The sequence below is a fragment of the Nycticebus coucang genome, chromosome 10 (genome assembly GCF_027406575.1).
Source record: "Nycticebus coucang isolate mNycCou1 chromosome 10, mNycCou1.pri, whole genome shotgun sequence".
Taxonomy (NCBI): Eukaryota; Metazoa; Chordata; class Mammalia; order Primates; family Lorisidae; genus Nycticebus; species Nycticebus coucang.
In genome coordinates this window covers 122,963,224-122,980,316 of record NC_069789.1, presented here as the reverse complement: position 1 = coordinate 122,980,316, position 17,093 = coordinate 122,963,224, and the positions used below count along the sequence as shown (strand labels likewise).

The 17,093-nt window shown below is 47.1% G+C and overlaps 1 pseudogene across 1 annotated transcript in view; it reads right to left on the bottom strand.

Annotated features, from left to right (window-relative positions):
* LOC128596595 (cytochrome P450 2F5-like) overlaps positions 1 to 17,093 on the bottom strand; it is a 29,752-nt pseudogene that overhangs the window by 7,181 nt on the left and 5,478 nt on the right. The window contains exons 2-10 of the transcript XR_008383115.1: positions 15,002 to 15,198; positions 8,264 to 8,453; positions 6,758 to 6,907; positions 4,686 to 4,847; positions 4,151 to 4,318; positions 3,641 to 3,644; positions 2,966 to 3,112; positions 2,041 to 2,213; positions 1,302 to 1,443 (exon numbers count right to left, since the gene is read on the bottom strand). The product of XR_008383115.1 is annotated as a cytochrome P450 2F5-like (transcript). The remainder of the gene's footprint in view (positions 1 to 1,301; positions 1,444 to 2,040; positions 2,214 to 2,965; positions 3,113 to 3,640; positions 3,645 to 4,150; positions 4,319 to 4,685; positions 4,848 to 6,757; positions 6,908 to 8,263; positions 8,454 to 15,001; positions 15,199 to 17,093) is intronic.

Genomic DNA, 17,093 nt, shown 5'->3' with positions numbered 1-17,093 from the left:
ACAGGTGGGGGCCACCACAATGCCTAGCTACTTCTTCCTATTTTTTTAGAGATAGGGTTGCCCAGCTGGTCTTGAACTCCTGTCTTCAAGCTATCTTCCTACTTCAGCCTCCCAAGTCTCTGGGATTACAGGTATGAGCCACCACATCTGGCTAGACATGGAAACCGAGGCACAGATCAGCGAAGTAATATATCCACGGTCACATAGGAGGTGACAGAGGTGGGCTACAACCCCTGGGCTGCAGCTTCAGAGCCCAGCTCTTTTTTTTTTTTTTTTTTTTGAGACAGAGTCTCACTGTGTTGCCCTCAGTAGAGTGCTGTAGCATCACAGCTCACAGCAACCTTCAACTCTTGGGCTTCGACGATTCTCTTGCCTCAGCCTCCCGAGTAGCTGGGACCACAGGCACCCGCCACAATGCCTGGGTATTTTTTTGTTGCAGTTTGGCCAGGGCCCAGTTTGAACCCGCCACCCTTGGTGTATGGGGCTGGCGCCCTACTCAGTGAGTCACAGGTGCTGCCTGAGCCCAGCTCTTAGTAACTATCCTTATTGCTCTTCTCAGAGGCATTGCTGGGCATGCAGGAGACAATATGATAAGTGACCTATTATTATACTGTTTTTTTCCCCTGCTATTGCATAAACAGAGAAGATTTGTTTTCAGCAGGGCAAAAAGGTAAGGCAAGAACTGGGCTGAGCAGCAGAAAAAGGCAGCCATCATCTGTGCCAGGGGCGACTCAAGGCAGCAGAGCTGATTGCCAAATCAGTGGCCACGGCGGGCGATGGCCTGATCGAACTCCGCAAGCTGGAGGCTGCAGAGGACATTGCACACCAACTGTGGTGCTCTCGAACATCACCTACCTGCCAGCAGGGCTGTCTGTGCTCCTCCAGCTGCCCCAGTGAGGGCCTGTCCTGCCTGTACTCCCAGGCCAACTGGGCCACAGCCCTGACGATGATTAACACTACCGCCCTTCTGCCCCCACCCAGAAATCACTGTGAAATCTCATGATTGGCTTAAAGTGAAGGAAATAAAAGTAAAATCTCTTCCAAAAAAAAAAGGCAAGAACTGAGTAGAGAGGCTGACAATGCCCACTCCCAAGTTCAATTATTAATCTGCCTCCACGAGGATTAGAGTCACTGCTTGCCTATAGGAGTGGAGTTGTGGTGGGGGGATGAATGTCTCTGTGCATCCAAGGCTGAGGATGGATCAGATGAAGAAGTGAGAGGATTTGGAAAGTGAAACTAGGACTGGGGAATTAGAACTAGGTAGGAATATGGCACCAGATGACTCTGAGCCCTGTCTTCACCAGCTGAGAAGGTCATGAAGGCTGGGCTCTTCTTGAAGGACTGATTGGCATCGAAAAAATGCTCCGGGTTGAACTCCTCAGGTGTCAGGTACTGGCTGGGGTCATAGTGGATGGTGTTAAGGAGGGTGATTATATCCGTGGCCTGAGTGGTGAGGAGGCAGAATTAGTGATGAAATGCTGGGAGGCTTCTGAGCTAGGGCTTGCATTTTACAGGGTTGGGAGGCCTGGGGACTTGATAAAGGGGATGGATGGAGCACTGGACTGGATCAGGTGCCCAGGAAATGTGTGTAGGTATCTAGTGTTCTGAGCGATGAACACACACTGGAAGTTGTGTGGCTAGGGTCTGAGGTGGGGATGTGGGATACCCCCACATCCCCCATCGTGTGGGAGCAGATGTGCGGCTTCTGGGAAGGAAGCGAGGTCTCTGAGAATAGTGTTTGGATACAGTGGATTCTCAATGTGAAGTCCCAGACCCTGAGGGATTCTGGAGAGGGGTCCTAAGAAGGGGACTTGTCATGGAGAAAGGGTATGGGGTTCCAGACTGGGTGCAGTCCACTATGGTATGGGATGGGGTCCAGGGATTCTGGATTTAAGGGCCTCAGATGTCTCTAGCTAGGGCTGGGGATGATGGTTGCTAAGGCCCTGGAAACTGGTGCCTCAGATACCCCTTGCCAAATGGAAGAACCTGAGATGCCCCTTTTTAGGTTTCCTGATTTTGTTTGCCAGGTGCCTAGTGCACTTTGGGAAGCAGAAAGCCATGAAAGTTGGTGTCCTGAGTGACGCGATGTGGCAAGTCTGCAAAGCACTACACCTCATGGACCACCACTTCTGTATAAGGCACGGCTATGCAGTCATCTAGCCCAGGCACCCTTGCCTGTCCCACTGTCTGGTCCACCTCCTCCTGCATGCCAGCTAGAGGGGGAGGAGGAAGCTCAGTTAAGGGTATCTCTGGGACTGGGCTGGGAAGAGCTGTGCTCTTGTGTGTGGGAGGGGTCCAGTCAAAGCCTCTCAGCTTGGGGTGTCATAGCCTGGGGTGTGTCTTAGAGCCTTCAAGTGGGGTCTCAAGACTAGGTGAGAGCAAAAGGCTGGTCTGCACACAGGTTCCTAAGGTGGGGTGGGGACAGGGTTTCAGGGGGATCTGGTGTCTACGCTCTGGACAGGATTTAGATGGCAGCCCGGCCGGCTGGACAGTGGATGGAGTGGACAGGCTGTGCTGGAAGTCTTGGGAAAGGGGCAGGGCTGGGGAAGAGGGCAGAGCTGGGGATCATCAAGAGGTGGAACTTGGTGGAGAGGGGTTGCAGATGGTGCTCTGTGGTGGAGCAGACTGTGTGGGAGAGGTTGGGTTCCTGGGCAGGCCTCATGGCTGGTGTTGGGGGCAGGGCTCAAGTGGACAGGCACAGGCGCAGTTTGCGCAGGGTCGGTGTGGGCCTTGGGTCTGGATTCCCGCAGCTTGCCAGAATGTGGGTGGGATCGGCCCCCGTGTGTGTATGTAGGTTTGGCTGTGGGACCCGAGCGTCAACGGAGGTTCTATCTGAAGTGCTAGGCTGGACTGGAAGTGGAGCCTTGGCTCCTTGTTTAGGGGCCAGAGGATGGAATGCCCAGGCGCGGAGGTCCTGTGGAGGTGCGGTGTAGAAGGCTCTCCGGGCTAGGCTAAGGCTGCTTACCTTGTATTTTAGGGTACTTCGTGAACACAAGAAAGGCGTGGCACAGGGTGATGCCCACAGTCTTGGTGCCGTCGGAGAGCAGGTTTAGTATGGTCATCAACAGGGTGTCCCAGTGGAAGTGGCTCAGCGGGTCCTGCTTCTCCTGCCCTGGTGAGGGGTGGGGGGTATAAACCAGGGCTCTGAAACTGCAATGTTCACCCCAGACCTGCACAGCTGATATTGAGTTCCAGCCAGTTCAGTCCCTTCTGTCTTACTTTCCTTGGGGAACCTGGGGAGCAGGGAAGGGCAGGGTAAGAAAAATCTCAGCTGCAGGGCCCACGATTAACATCCCAGATGGAGCTCTCTTTCTCTCGCTCTCTTTTTTTTTTTTTTTGAGACAGAGTCTCATTTTGTCACTCTCGGTAGAGTGTGGTAGCATCATAGTGCCCAGTAACCTCAAACTCTTGGGCTCAAGTGATCCTCTTGCCTCAGCCTCCCAAATAGCTAGGACTACTGGCTCCCACCACAACGCTTGGAAAGAAACAGGGTCTCGCTCTTGCTCAGGCTGGTCTCAAATTCCTAAGCTCAAGAAGTCCACCCATCGGGCAGTGCCTGTGGCTCAAGGAGTAGGGTGCCAGCCCCACATGCCGAGGGTAGTGGGTTCGAGCCCAGCCCCAGCTAAAAAAAGAAGTCCACCCATCTTGGCCTCTCAGAGTGTTAGGATTACAGGCGTGAACCACCACGCTGGGCTATGGATAGAGCTTTTTTTTTTTTTTTGAGACAGAGTCTCAGTTTGTTACCCTTGGTAGAGTGCTGTGGCGTCACAGCTCACAGCAACCTCAAACTCTTGGGCTTAAGGGATTCTCTTGCCTCAGCCTCCCAAGCAGACAGGCACCCGCCACAACGCCCGGCTATTTTTTGTTGTTGTTGCAGTTTGGCCGGGGCTGGGTTTGAACCCACCACCCTCAGTATATGGGGCCACTTGTGGCTCAGTGAGTAGGGCGCCAACTTTAATGACTTCTTAATTATCTGTCTATTGTCCATCTGCTGGGAGTAGGTCCTGGGCCTCAGCCCAGCAAGGCCAGATGCTCCAGCTTCTCTGCTTTTGAAAAAGGTCCCCCAACCCTGCTCAATCCATGTGAGTCTGAGGCAGGGCCAGCAGAAGGGCTTCAGATCAGACTATAGGTGGGATTCTCAGGTAGGGGCTTTGGAGAGGAAGCAATTAATGAAGTGCCAGGGAAATGTGGAGTCCAGGGTGGCCTGGTGGTCGTGGACGCTGAGAGCAATGATGTCTTTCATGAACCTGAAGTTGTGGAAGATGCATTGGTGTGACCCGGGCACCCAGTCGAGGAGGCTTGGGAACAGGTTGTACATCTGGCAGTCGAGCAGAATGGGAGGGGTTTGGAGGAGCAGGCAGGATGTGTGTTGGAGGGGAGGCTAGTGGTAGATCAGGTGAATCTGGTAGACAGGGGTGGGGTCTTGAAGGGAACCAGGTTCTGAAAAGGTGGCAGTTGGTCTGGAGAGAGTGAGAGGGAGGGAAGGGATGCTATGTACACAAGTGACCCTGTGTAGCGAGGGTGGGGAGGGGGGTGGAGGGGCATGACTGTGAACTCGGGGCGGGGACCTAAGGGGGCAGGACCCGGCAGGGCCAATCGCAGTCCCTTCTGGCCCACAGTTTCCTTTCTGTTCCCGGACCTTGAGGAGCCCCCAGTTTATCCCTAGCTGAACTCCATCTCCTGACCTCGCCCCAGCGGCTACTCATGATTTGACAGTTGTCACTGATGGGTGCGGATCCATGTGAGCAGACGCTCATCACTGTAGTGGAAGCGTCTTCCAAAGAGCACTGAACAAATAAAGTTGGACGCTGAGTGACTCAGTGCAAATTTGGGGTCGAAGGGCTCTCCTGAGGGTGAGGAGGGTGGAATGGGTCAAGGTGAAGCTTGGGAGATGCAATGTGCAACACACAAGACTGCAGCAACAACATTAATTTGCACGACATCCGACCCAGCCACGACAAGGTGTCTTGAAGCTCAGAACACAGGCACGTGACCACAACACGGTGTACACCAACCCCCTAAAGTATAAGATTTGGCACTGCAATAGACACCACATAACCCACAACTTCCTGTGGTACATCAACAACAAGAGAATACCCAACAAGAGACCCGGCTATTCTTGGTAACACAACACAGAACGTACAACACAGCACAAGGCAATCACACAACACTTGACAGCGTAAGGCCGCAAAACACACACCAGATATGACCACAATAGATACCAACACACGCAACCACACACACCGGATACACTAATGAGTGATACCAGCATAAAGCTACGTGGTCCTGCAGCACAACACACAGCAACAACACCCAGCAACACAGCAGACAGCACAGAATGCATGATGTGACGTCACAGCACAAGCAATCAAAGCAGCAGAACAGATGACACAAGGTCAGCACAGCAGGTGACACAGTGCAGTGCCACATGCAAGGCCTTACAACACTGCACCCAGAAATAACCCACAGCAACACAATGCCTAACCCCTGGCTTCCCGACAGCTGAACAGACCACAGAAAGCAATACCAAAACAACAGGTTGCAATATAGCAACAAGACAGTAGCATAGCCCAGAAAACCAGATCTGGAATTAGATGGACATCATCTGAATCTTGGCTTGGCGTCTTAGTCTTGGTGGGACCTGGGATGAGTTCTCTTCTCTAAGCTTCTGAGCCTCAGTTTTCTCATCTGTGAAATGGGCTTGCTCACCATCCTTCACCTCCTGGGGCTGTTAAAAGGAGTCTATAAGTGTGTGTCTGGGAAGTGTTTACCAAGGAGCCTAACCCATTGTGAGGCTGTTTCAAACCATGGTATTGTGGTAGGCTGAATAATGGTCCCCCAAAGATGTCCATGTCCTTATCCCTAGAACCTGTGAATATATTGTGTTATGTGGTAAAGGGACCTTGGGGATGGAACTGGGGAGTGAGGAGGGTGGAATGGGTCGGGGGTGAAATGGGGAGATTACACTGGGTGATCTGGCTGGGCCTAATGTAATCACACGGGTTATATCAGAGGAAGGGAGGAGGGTCTGAGTAAGAAAGTGATGTGGTGATGGGGTGGGGGAAAAGACATGATAGATAGATATTGGAAATGTGATCTTTCTGCCTTTGAAGATGAAAGAAGGGGCCATAGGCCAACTGAACTAGGTGGCTTCTAGAATCTAGAGAAGGCAGGGGAAGGAATTCTCCCCTAAACCTTCCTGAAAGAAGGCAGCCCTGCCAACCCCATTTTAGATTTTGGACCTCCAGAACTGTAAGAGATTAAATATGTGTTGTTTTAAGCCACTAAGTTTGTGGCAATATATCTCATCAGCAATGAGAAACTAATAGTTGTTACTATTTCATTTATATCACATTATTTAATTACCTGCCACATTATTAATATTTTTACCCAAGGCCAGCACAATTTGGAGATCAAAGAGAAGGACCATTTAACATTCTGTGTCTCAGTTTCCTCTCTTGTAAAATGGAGCTTATAATAGCACCTACTTTCTAGGGTTGGATAGAGTGTCATGGCATCATAGCTCACAGCAACCTCAAACTCTTGGGCTTGAGCAATCCTCCTGCTTTTTGAGTGGCTGGGACTACAGGTACCTGCCACAATACTTGGATATTGTTTTCTATTTTTAGAAGAGACAAGATCTTGCTCTTGCTCAGGCTAGTCTCCAACTCCTGAGGTGAAGCAACTCACGCACCTTGGCCTCTCAGAGTGCTAGGATTATAGGCATGAGCCACCGTGCCTGGCCAAGGACCCTAACCTTCAATTTTCTGCAGCTCTGCCAGCAGGAAGTGGCCTTCCTCCAAGATGCTCTCCTCTATGCTCCTCTTCTCCATCCCGAAGTTTCATAGGATCTGGATAGAGAACTTCCTCAGGACCTTCCAACGATCCCCACTGGAAAAGACGATACCTGTGAAGACGACAAGGGAATCAACTCGATCAGCAACTCATCCTCAAGAGCATGCCTTTCTTGAGTTCGTAATCTCCCTGGCCCTTTCCACTAAGCCAGCGGTTCTCAACCTGTGGGTCCTGACCCACAGGAACTGTATTAAATGGGTCGTGGCATCAGGAAGGTTGAGAACCACTGCACTAAGCCCTCCCTATACCCTAGGCTAAGTTAGGTGCCCTGGGCTGAGTTAGGTGCCTCCTTTTGAGCTGCCATAGGACCATGGGCTTGGCTGATCCCACTCTACCTCCATCTCCATTAAGGACCTGAGCACCCTGGGCTGCCACTGTCCAATGATAAAGCTGTCTCCTTCACTGAACTGTGAAGGCAGGGTGGGAGCCTCTCTTGGTCACCATTATGTCCTTAGCATTGTCCAGTGCAGGGCTTGTCGTTTGGGAGGTGCTGGTAATTGCTTATTGATTACTGAATGCATGAATAAGAGAGATAAATGAGAAAAGTAAACACTGAGACACTGGAAATTCATGCAGGAACAAGGTAGACCCCGTTCTCTTCTCTCCCTGGACAAGGTCTTTGCACAGGCTTGTCCTTCTTCTTGGAACACTTTTCATCCCCTGTCTTCTCCTGACTACTCATCTTCATCTTTCAGATCTCAGCTTAGAGGTCCCCTCCTCCAGGAAGTCTTCCCTGGCTTCTCTTTCTTTGGCTGGGTCAAGTGCTTCCTTAGGGCTCCCACCTCTTTCTAAGCTTCCCCCATTCCAACCCTGACCGCTCTGGGATGTCAGGTGACCGGCTGTGTCTCCCACAGGACTGGGAGCTACACTAAGATAAGGGCTCAGTTGTGTTCATCTCTTATTCCTCTTGACCTAGGAGAGAACTAGATACTAAAGAAGAAAGAAAACTTATAGTGTGTTGTGCACCATGTACACAGGGTCGTACTTTTTTTAAATTTATTATTATTATTATTATTTTTATTTTTTGGCCGGGGCAGGGTTTGAACCCGCCACCTCCGGCATATGGGACAGGCGCCCTACTGCTTGAGCCACAGGCGCCGCCCTAATTTATTATTATTTTTAAGAGACAGAGTCTCGGAGGCGGAGCAAGATGGCAGCCGAGTAACAGCTTCCTTGCATCTGGGCACCGTGAGTCTGGGGAGATAGGACTCCAGGCATCTCTGGCTGGTGGGAACTGCCTATCATCACTCCTATGAAAATACAGGGAGTCAGCGAGAGACTTCTGGACCCCAAGAGGAGGACTAAAACAGTGGAAAGCCGGCAAGTGGTCGCGTGTGTTCAATCCGTCTAAACCCGCCCACAACTGTAAGTTCAGTAGCAGCGAGACTGCAAACCAGAAAGGCCTTACCTGTGAACTGTTTTGATGTCCTTGGACTTGGCACTGAGTTGAACTGCCTTGGGGAAGGCCTGAGCGGGAGTGCGGAGAACTTTGGCCGTTGTCTAGGGCCCCAGTCTGAGCCGCTGAGCCAGACGGAGCTGATAGTGTTTGGTGGTGGGTCACACGGATCCATTGTCAGTGATCTGCCCCGGCAAGCTCTGCCCTCAGGGTCGCAGAGCTAGAAACGGGTGGGAGCTGGTAACCCAGCAACCAAGTAGCCTAAGGGTGGGGTCTGAGCCGCCTTGCAGCCCTAACCCTCAGGGGCAGAGTGAGATCGGTTTTGGCACACTGAGTAAGTGCATAGCCACTTCAGCAGCGATTCCAGCGAGAAAGCTGGGAAAGCTTCTGCTCAGCAAGTTTACAAGTTCAAAGTGCCTTTTAAGTAGGCTAAAGAGAGATTTAGGGTGTCTACCTGCTGGGGTTTGAGAAATCAGCAGCCTCCAGTCGTATCAGAACTGTGACTAACATCTCATACCCCAGAAGACCACGTGTTGCCCAGACAATATTCAATAACAAATACAAACTGCTTTGTTTTTGGTTGTGTATTTTTTTCTTCTTTTTTTTTTTTGGTTTGGTTGTTTTTTTTGTTTGTTTATTTTGACGTTGCTGATGTTCTTTTGTTTTTTTAATTTCAATCTTTTCCACACAGATCCCTTTTTCTTTCTCAATTTTCCTAGTTTAATTATAATTTCCCATTGCTGCCTTTTTTAATAACTTCAACTTCATTTTTGCTAGTGTTTCTACCGATATAATTTGGTTTTTCACCCAATTTTATCCCCGTAAAGTTTTCTGTTTGCTTCTTTTGGTTTGATTTATAGCATTTTTGTCTTTCCTCTCTACTTGGTGGAGGTGGGGTACTGTGTCTGATCAGGTTAGCCAAGAGCTGCTGACCTCAAGGGAACCACGCAACTGGGCACCCCCAGAAGGTGGGGTTTTTTTAAGGTTGTGTCAAAGTACCCTACTGTACACCTATATTGCCCTGTCTCCCTCTTTCTGTGCCTCTCTTCTTTTTGTCAATATTCCTTATACCCACCCCCTCTCCTTTCTCTATCTTTCTTTTTTTCTTATCACTCGGTCCTCCTTTCTTTCATCCCCTTTTTTTGCTCTTCAACCTTCTCACCCTTCTGGTCCTATAACCCTTAGTCCACAGGCATAAGAACTTAAAGAGCAAGAGGAAGTGAAAGGAAAATTAGGGCAAGGAAACAGATAAAAGAAATCACTCATGAGGAAGAATCAGCAGAAAACTCCAGGCAACATGAAGAACCAGTCTAGAACAACCCCACCAAGGGACCATGAGGTAGCTACTGCAGATGATTCCACCAGTATAGAAATGTTAGGAATGACAGAAAGGGAATTTAGAATACACATGTTGAAAACAATGAAAGAAATGATGGAAACAATGAAGGAAATTGCTAATAAAGTGGAAAATAACCAAAAGGAAATCCAAAAACAGAATCAAATAAGAGATGAACGATATGAAGAATATAAAAAGGATATAGCAGACCTGAAGGAACTGAAACAGTCAATTAGGGAACTTAAAGATACAATGGAAAGTATCAGCAACAGGTTAGACCATGCAGAAGAAAGAATTTCAGAGGTAGAAGACAAAGTTCTTGAGATAACTCAGACAGTAAAAGAGGCAGAAAAGAAGAGAGAGAAAGCAGAACGTTCACTGTCAGAATTATGGGACTTTATGAAGCGTTCCAACATACGAGTTATAGGAATTCCAGAAGGGGAAGAAGAATGCCCCAGAGGAATGGAAGCCATACTAGAGAATATTATAAAAGAAAATTTCCCAAACATCACCAAAGAGTCTGACACACTGCTTTCAGAGGGATATCGGACCCCAGGTCGCCTCAACTCTAACCGAGCTTCTCCAAGACACATTGTGATGAACCTGTCCAAAGTCAAGACAAAAGAAAAGATTCTGCAAGCTGCCAGGAGTAAGCGCCAGTTGACCTACAGGGGCAAATCCATCAGAGTTACCGCAGACTTCTCTAATGAAACTTTCCAAGCAAGAAGACAATGGTCATCTACCTTTAATCTACTTAAACAGAACAATTTTCAGCCCAGAATTCTGTACCCTGCTAAGCTAAGCTTCAGAATTGACGGAGAAATCAAATCATTTACGGATATACAAACATTGAGGAAATTCGCCACAACAAGACCAGCTCTACAGGAAATACTTCAACCTGTTCTGCACACTGACCACCACAATGGATCAGCAGCAAAGTAAGAACTCAGAAATCAAAGGACAAAACCTAACCTCCACACTGATGCAAAAGATAAAATTAAGCAATGGACTCTCACCAAATAAGACGAATAGAATACTACCACACTTATCAATTATCTCAATAAATGTTAATGGCTTGAATTCCCCACTGAAGAGACATAGATTGGCTGACTGGATTAAAAAACACAAGCCATCCATTTGCTGTCTGCAAGAAACACACCTGGCCTCAAAAGACAAATTAAAGCTCCGAGTCAAGGGTTGGAAGACAATTTTTCAGGCAAACGGAATTCAGAAGAAAAGAGGAGTTGCAATCTTATTTTCAGATACATGTGGATTTAAAGCAACTAAAGTCAAAAAAGACAAAGATGGTCACTTTATATTGGTCAAGGGAAAACTACAACAAGAAGACATTTCAATTCTAAATATTTATGCACCCAATTTAAATGCTCCCAGATTCCTGAAGCAGACCTTACTCAGTCTGAGCAATATGATATCTGATAATACCATCATAACAGGGGACTTTAACACACCTCTTACAGAGCTGGACAGATCCTCTAAACAGAAATTAAACAAAGATGTAAGAGATTTAAATGAGACCCTAGAACAACTATGCTTGATAGATGCATATAGAACACTCCACCCCAAAGATAAAGAATATACATTCTTCTCATCACCCCATGGAACATTCTCCAAAATTGATCATATCCTGGGACACAAAACAAATATCAACAGAATCAGAAGAATTGAAATTTTACCTTGTATCTTTTCAGACCATAAGGCACTAAAGGCGGAACTCAACTCTAACAAAAATGCTCAAGCCCACCCAAAGGCATGGAAATTAAACAATCTTCTGTTGAATAACAGATGGGTGAAGGAAGAAATAAAACAGGAAATCATTAACTTCCTTGAGCATAACAACAATGAAGACACAAGCTACCAAAACCTGTGGGATACTGCAAAAGCAGTTTTGAGAGGAAAATTCATCGCTTTAGATGCCTACATTCGAAAAACAGAAAGAGAGCACATCAACAATCTCACAAGAGATCTTATGGAATTGGAAAAAGAAGAACAATCTAAGCCTAAACTCAGTAGAAGAAAAGAAATATCCAAAATCAAATCAGAGATCAATGAAATTGAAAACAAAAGAATCATTCAGAAAATTAATGAAACAAGGAGTTGGTTTTTTGAAAAAATAAATAAAATAGATAAACCATTAGCCAGACTAACTAGAAATAGAAAAGTAAAATCTCTAATAACCTCAATCAGAAACGATAAAGGGGAAATAACAACTGATCCCACAGAGATACAAGAGATCATCTCTGAATACTACCAGAAACTCTATGCCCAGAAATTTGACAATGTGAAGGAAATGGATCAATATCTGGAATCACACCCTCTCCCTAGACTTAGCCAGGAAGAAATAGACCTCCTGAACAGACCAATTTCAAGCACTGAGATCAAAGAAACAATAAAAAAGCTTCCAACTAAAAAATGCCCTGGTCCAGATGGCTTCACTCCAGAATTCTATCAAACCTTCAAGGAAGAGCTTATTCCTGTACTGCAGAAATTATTCCAAAAAACTGAGGAAGAAGGAATCTTCCCCAACACATTCTATGAAGCAAACATCACCCTGATACCAAAACCAGGAAAAGACCCAAACAAAAAGGAGAATTTCAGACCAATCTCACTCATGAACATAGACGCAAAAATTCTCAACAAAATCCTAGCCAATAGATTACAGCTTATCATCAAAAAAGTCATTCATCATGATCAAGTAGGCTTCATCCCAGGGATGCAAGGCTGGTTTAACATACGCAAGTCTATAAACGTTATCCACCATATTAACAGAGGCAAAAATAAAGATCACATGATCCTCTCAATAGATGCAGAAAAAGCATTTGATAAAATCCAGCATCCTTTTCTAATTAGAACTCTGAAGAGTATAGGCATAGGTGGCACATTTCTAAAACTGATTGAAGCTATCTATGACAAACCCACAGCCAATATTTTACTGAATGGAGTAAAACTGAAAGCTTTTCCTCTTAGAACTGGAACCAGACAAGGTTGTCCTCTGTCACCTTTACTATTCAACGTAGTGCTGGAAGTTCTAGCCAATACAATTAGGCAAGACAAGGAAATAAAGGGAATCCAAATGGGAGCAGAGGAGGTCAAACTCTCCCTCTTTGCTGACGACATGATCTTATACTTAGAGAACCCCAAAGACTCAACCACAAGACTCCTAGAAGTCATCAAAAAATACAGTAATGTTTCAGGATATAAAATCAATGTCCACAAGTCAGTAGCCTTTGTATACACCAATAACAGTCAAGATGAGAAGCTAATTAAGGACACAACTCCCTTCACCATAGTTTCAAAGAAAATGAAATACCTAGGAATATACCTAACGAAGGAGGTGAAGGACCTCTATAAAGAAAACTATGAAATCCTCAGAAAGGAAATAGCAGAGGATATTAACAAATGGAAGAACATACCATGCTCATGGATGGGAAGAATCAACATTGTTAAAATGTCTATACTTCCCAAAGCTATCTACCTATTCAATGCCATTCCTATCAAAGTACCTACATCGTACTTTCAAGATTTGGAAAAAATGATTCTGCGTTTTGTATGGAACCGGAAAAAACCCCGTATAGCTAAGGCAGTTCTTAGTAACAAAAATAAAGCTGGGGGCGTCAGCATACCAGATTTTAGTCTGTACTACAAAGCCATAGTGCTCAAGACAGCATGGTACTGGCACAAAAACAGAGACATAGACACTTGGAATCGAATTGAACACCAAGAAATGAAACTAACATCTTACAACCACCTAATCTTTGATAAACCAAACAAGAACTTACCTTGGGGGAAAGACTCCCTATTCAATAAATGGTGTTGGGAGAACTGGATGTCTACATGTAAAAGACTGAAACTGGACCCACACCTTTCCCCACTCACAAAAATTGATTCAAGATGGATAAAGGACTTAAATTTAAGGCATGAAACAATAAAAATCCTCAAAGAAAGCATAGGAAAAACACTGGAAGATATTGGCCTGGGGGAAGACTTCATGAAGAAGACTGCCATGGCAATTGCAACAACATCAAAAATAAACAAATGGGACTTCATTAAACTGAAAAGCTTCTGTACAGCTAAGGACACAATAACCAAAGCAAAGAGACAACCTACACAATGGGAAAGGATATTTGCATATTTTCAATCAGACAAAAGCTTGATAACCAGGATCTATAGAGAACTCAAATTAATCCACATGAAAAAAGCCAACAATCCCTTATATCAATGGGCAAGAGACATGAATAGAACTTTCTCTAAAGATGACAGACGAATGGCTAACAAACATATGAAAAAATGTTCATCATCTCTATATATTAGAGAAATGCAAATCAAAACAACCCTCAGATATCATCTAACCCCAGTGAGAATGGCCCACATCACAAAATCTCAAAACTGCAGATGCTGGCGTGGATGTGGAGAGAAGGGAACACTTTTACACTGCTGGTGGGACTGCAAACTAGTACAACCTTTCTGGAAGGAAGTATGGAGAAACCTCAAAGCACTCAACCTAGACCTCCCATTAGATCCTGCAATCCCATTACTGGGCATCTACCCAGAAGGAAAAAAATCCTTTTATCATAAGGACACTTGTACTAGACTGTTTATGGCAGCTCAATTTACCATTGCCAAAATGTGGAAACAGCCTAAATGCCCACCAACCCAGGAATGGATTAACAAGCTGTGGTATATGTATACCATGGAATACTATTCAGCTATTAAAAAAAATGGAGACTTTACATCCTTCGTATTAACCTGGATGGAAGTGGAAGACATTATTCTTAGTAAAGCATCACAAGAATGGAGAAGCATGAATCCTATGTACTCAATCTTGATATGAGGACAATTAATGACAATTAAGTTTATGGGGGGGGGAAGCAGAAAGAGGGATGGAGGGAGGAGGTTGGGGCCTTAGTGTGTGTCACACTTTATGGGGGCAAGACATGATTGCAAGAGGGACTTTACCTAACAATTGCAATCAGTGTAACTGACTTATTGTACCCTCAATGAATCCCCAACAATAAAAAAAAAAAAAAAAAAAAAAAGAGACAGAGTCTCACTTTATCACCCTTGGTAGAGTGCTGTTGTATCACAGTTCACAGCAACCTCAACCTCAACTCCTGGGCTCAGACGATTCTCTTGCCTCAGCCTTCTGAATAGCTGGGACTACAGGTGCCCGCCACAACACCCGGCTATTTTTTTGTTGCAGTTTGGCTGGGGCCGGGTTTGAACCCACCACCCTTGGTATATGGGGCCGGTGCCCTACCCACTGAGCCACAGGCGCCGCCTGGGGGTCATACTTCTTGCTCAATTGGAGGTGAGAAGACGAAGGTTACAAAGGTCCTGGGGCTGTGGGACCACTTCCTCTTATCCTTCCGCCATCACCAAAGCCAAGGCCCTTGCACCTTGGTGAGGGAGGTCAGCAGATGTTGGGAGTAAAGCTATACCAGGTTTCCCAGGAGTGGGAGGGGGTCTGGTTCCTGAGGACAGTTGTCCCTTGTCCCTTGAGCTGAGGGTCAGGAATACACAGATGAGAGAGAGCCAGGAATAGGAGTAGGATAGGTGTACTGATACTGGCCCTGGTTAAGTCAGCTGCTGGTGTCTGGAGGGCAAACTGGGAGAGTACATTGCTGGGGAGAGAGTGGGAGCCCTCCTCTCCTCATCTCTTTCTTTTTTTTTTAGAGACAGAGTCTCACTTTGTCGCCCTCAGTAGAGTGCGGTGGCATCACAGCTCACAGCAACCTTCAGCTTTTGGGCTTAGGCGATTCTCTTGCCTCAGCCTCCTGAGCAGCTGGGACCACAGGCGCCCGCCACAACGCCCAGCTATTTTTTTGTTGCAGTTTGGTCGGGGCTGGGTTTGAACCCTCCACCCTCAGTATATGGGGCCGGCGCCCTACTCACTGAGCCACAGGCACCGCCCTCCTCATCTCTTTCTAAAACTTGCTTTCCCTAGGTCTAAGAACTGATGGCAGATGGAGAGAAGCAGAGACAAGCACAGACCAGGGGATGGGGGAGGGAGGAAGGGAGGGTGAAAGAGAGAGAGGCAAAGTACAGATAGACGGACAAGGAGAGAGACGGAAGGAGACAGAGGAAAGAAGTCATACAGAGACAGAGATGAAGACAGACTGCGAGATGCACATAGAGGTAACGAGGGATACGGAAAAGCCGAGTGAGACAATTCTCTTCAGCTCTCTCTCATCGACCTATTTATCTATCAATCAGTGTCAAGGAGACATAGAGACACACAGGGACAGAGGCAGACAAATCAAGACACAAAAATAGGGAAAGCCAGACAGGGAGACCATCACAGAGAGCGGCTGACATAAACTGGAGAGGGCTGGGCGTGGTGGCTCACGCCTGGAACCGTAGCCCTCTGGGAGGCCAAGGTCGGTGGATTGCCTGAGCTCAGGAGTTCAAGACCAGCTGGAGCAAAGAGTGAGACCCCGTCTCTACTAAAAATACAAAAAATAGCCCGGTTTTGTGCCTGTAGTCCCAGCTATTCAGGAGGCTGAGGCAAGAGGATCATTTGAGCCCAAGAATTAATTTGAGGTTTCTGTGAGCTATGATGCCACAGCACTCTACCCAGGGCGACAGAATAAGACTTTGTCAAACAAAACAAAAAACTAGAGAGACACAGAGCTAGAGAAAGACCGAGGACAGATGGGGTAGAGAGACAGGAATGTACACTTACTGGGAGGTAGAGATGGAGACTGAAAAATGGACAGAAGGAGGGTGATAGAGGCAGAGAAAAGGAAGAGGCAGAGCTGATACGGAGTCTGAGGGAGAAGAGTGACCGAGACAGAAAGCGGTACATAGAGACACGGAGAGGAGAGAGAAAATAAGAGAGGAAATGTCAGAGACATCCAAAGAGAGACAGACAGAGAGGGAGGGCAGAAGCAGAAACAGCAACATTGTGAGCCAAGGGGTCACATTCCAGAGAGAGGTGCCACCTGCTGGGTGAGGCATCAGTACAGCAACCCCCGTGTTCAGAACACATCTCGGAGTTCTCAGAGCTGACAGCAAAAGAGATTCCCAGCCAGACTTAGAGACAGAGAGATGGAGCCAGAGACAGCACCCCCTTGGGAGTTAACCCCTCCTCCAGTGAACCCCACTCAGGCTTTTTACCTGCTGAGCTGTGGGGGCAGCTGAGGTGTGTTCTGGAACAGACTGGCTGTGGCCGTGGCTGCTCCAGATGTGTGACCTACAGCTCTTGGTGAGCTTGGGAGGACAGGGGTTGCTCTTAATCTATCTCTGCCCACACCCCTCAACCCCTACTTTCTTTGTTTTGACAGTAAACAAGTCACCCATCTCCTGGCCTGGGCAGAGGGGCAAATTGCAAAACAGGAGCAAGGCCAGGGCTCCTAGCTCCTCCCAGCTTCCTACATACTTTTCCTGTGGCCCAGGGCTCACAGCCAGCTGGACTGGCACAGTGGGCGGGGTCCCCACCTAGGGAGCCCTTCTGGAGCAGTTGGGCCTGGAGGCTGGTCTCAGCGCTCC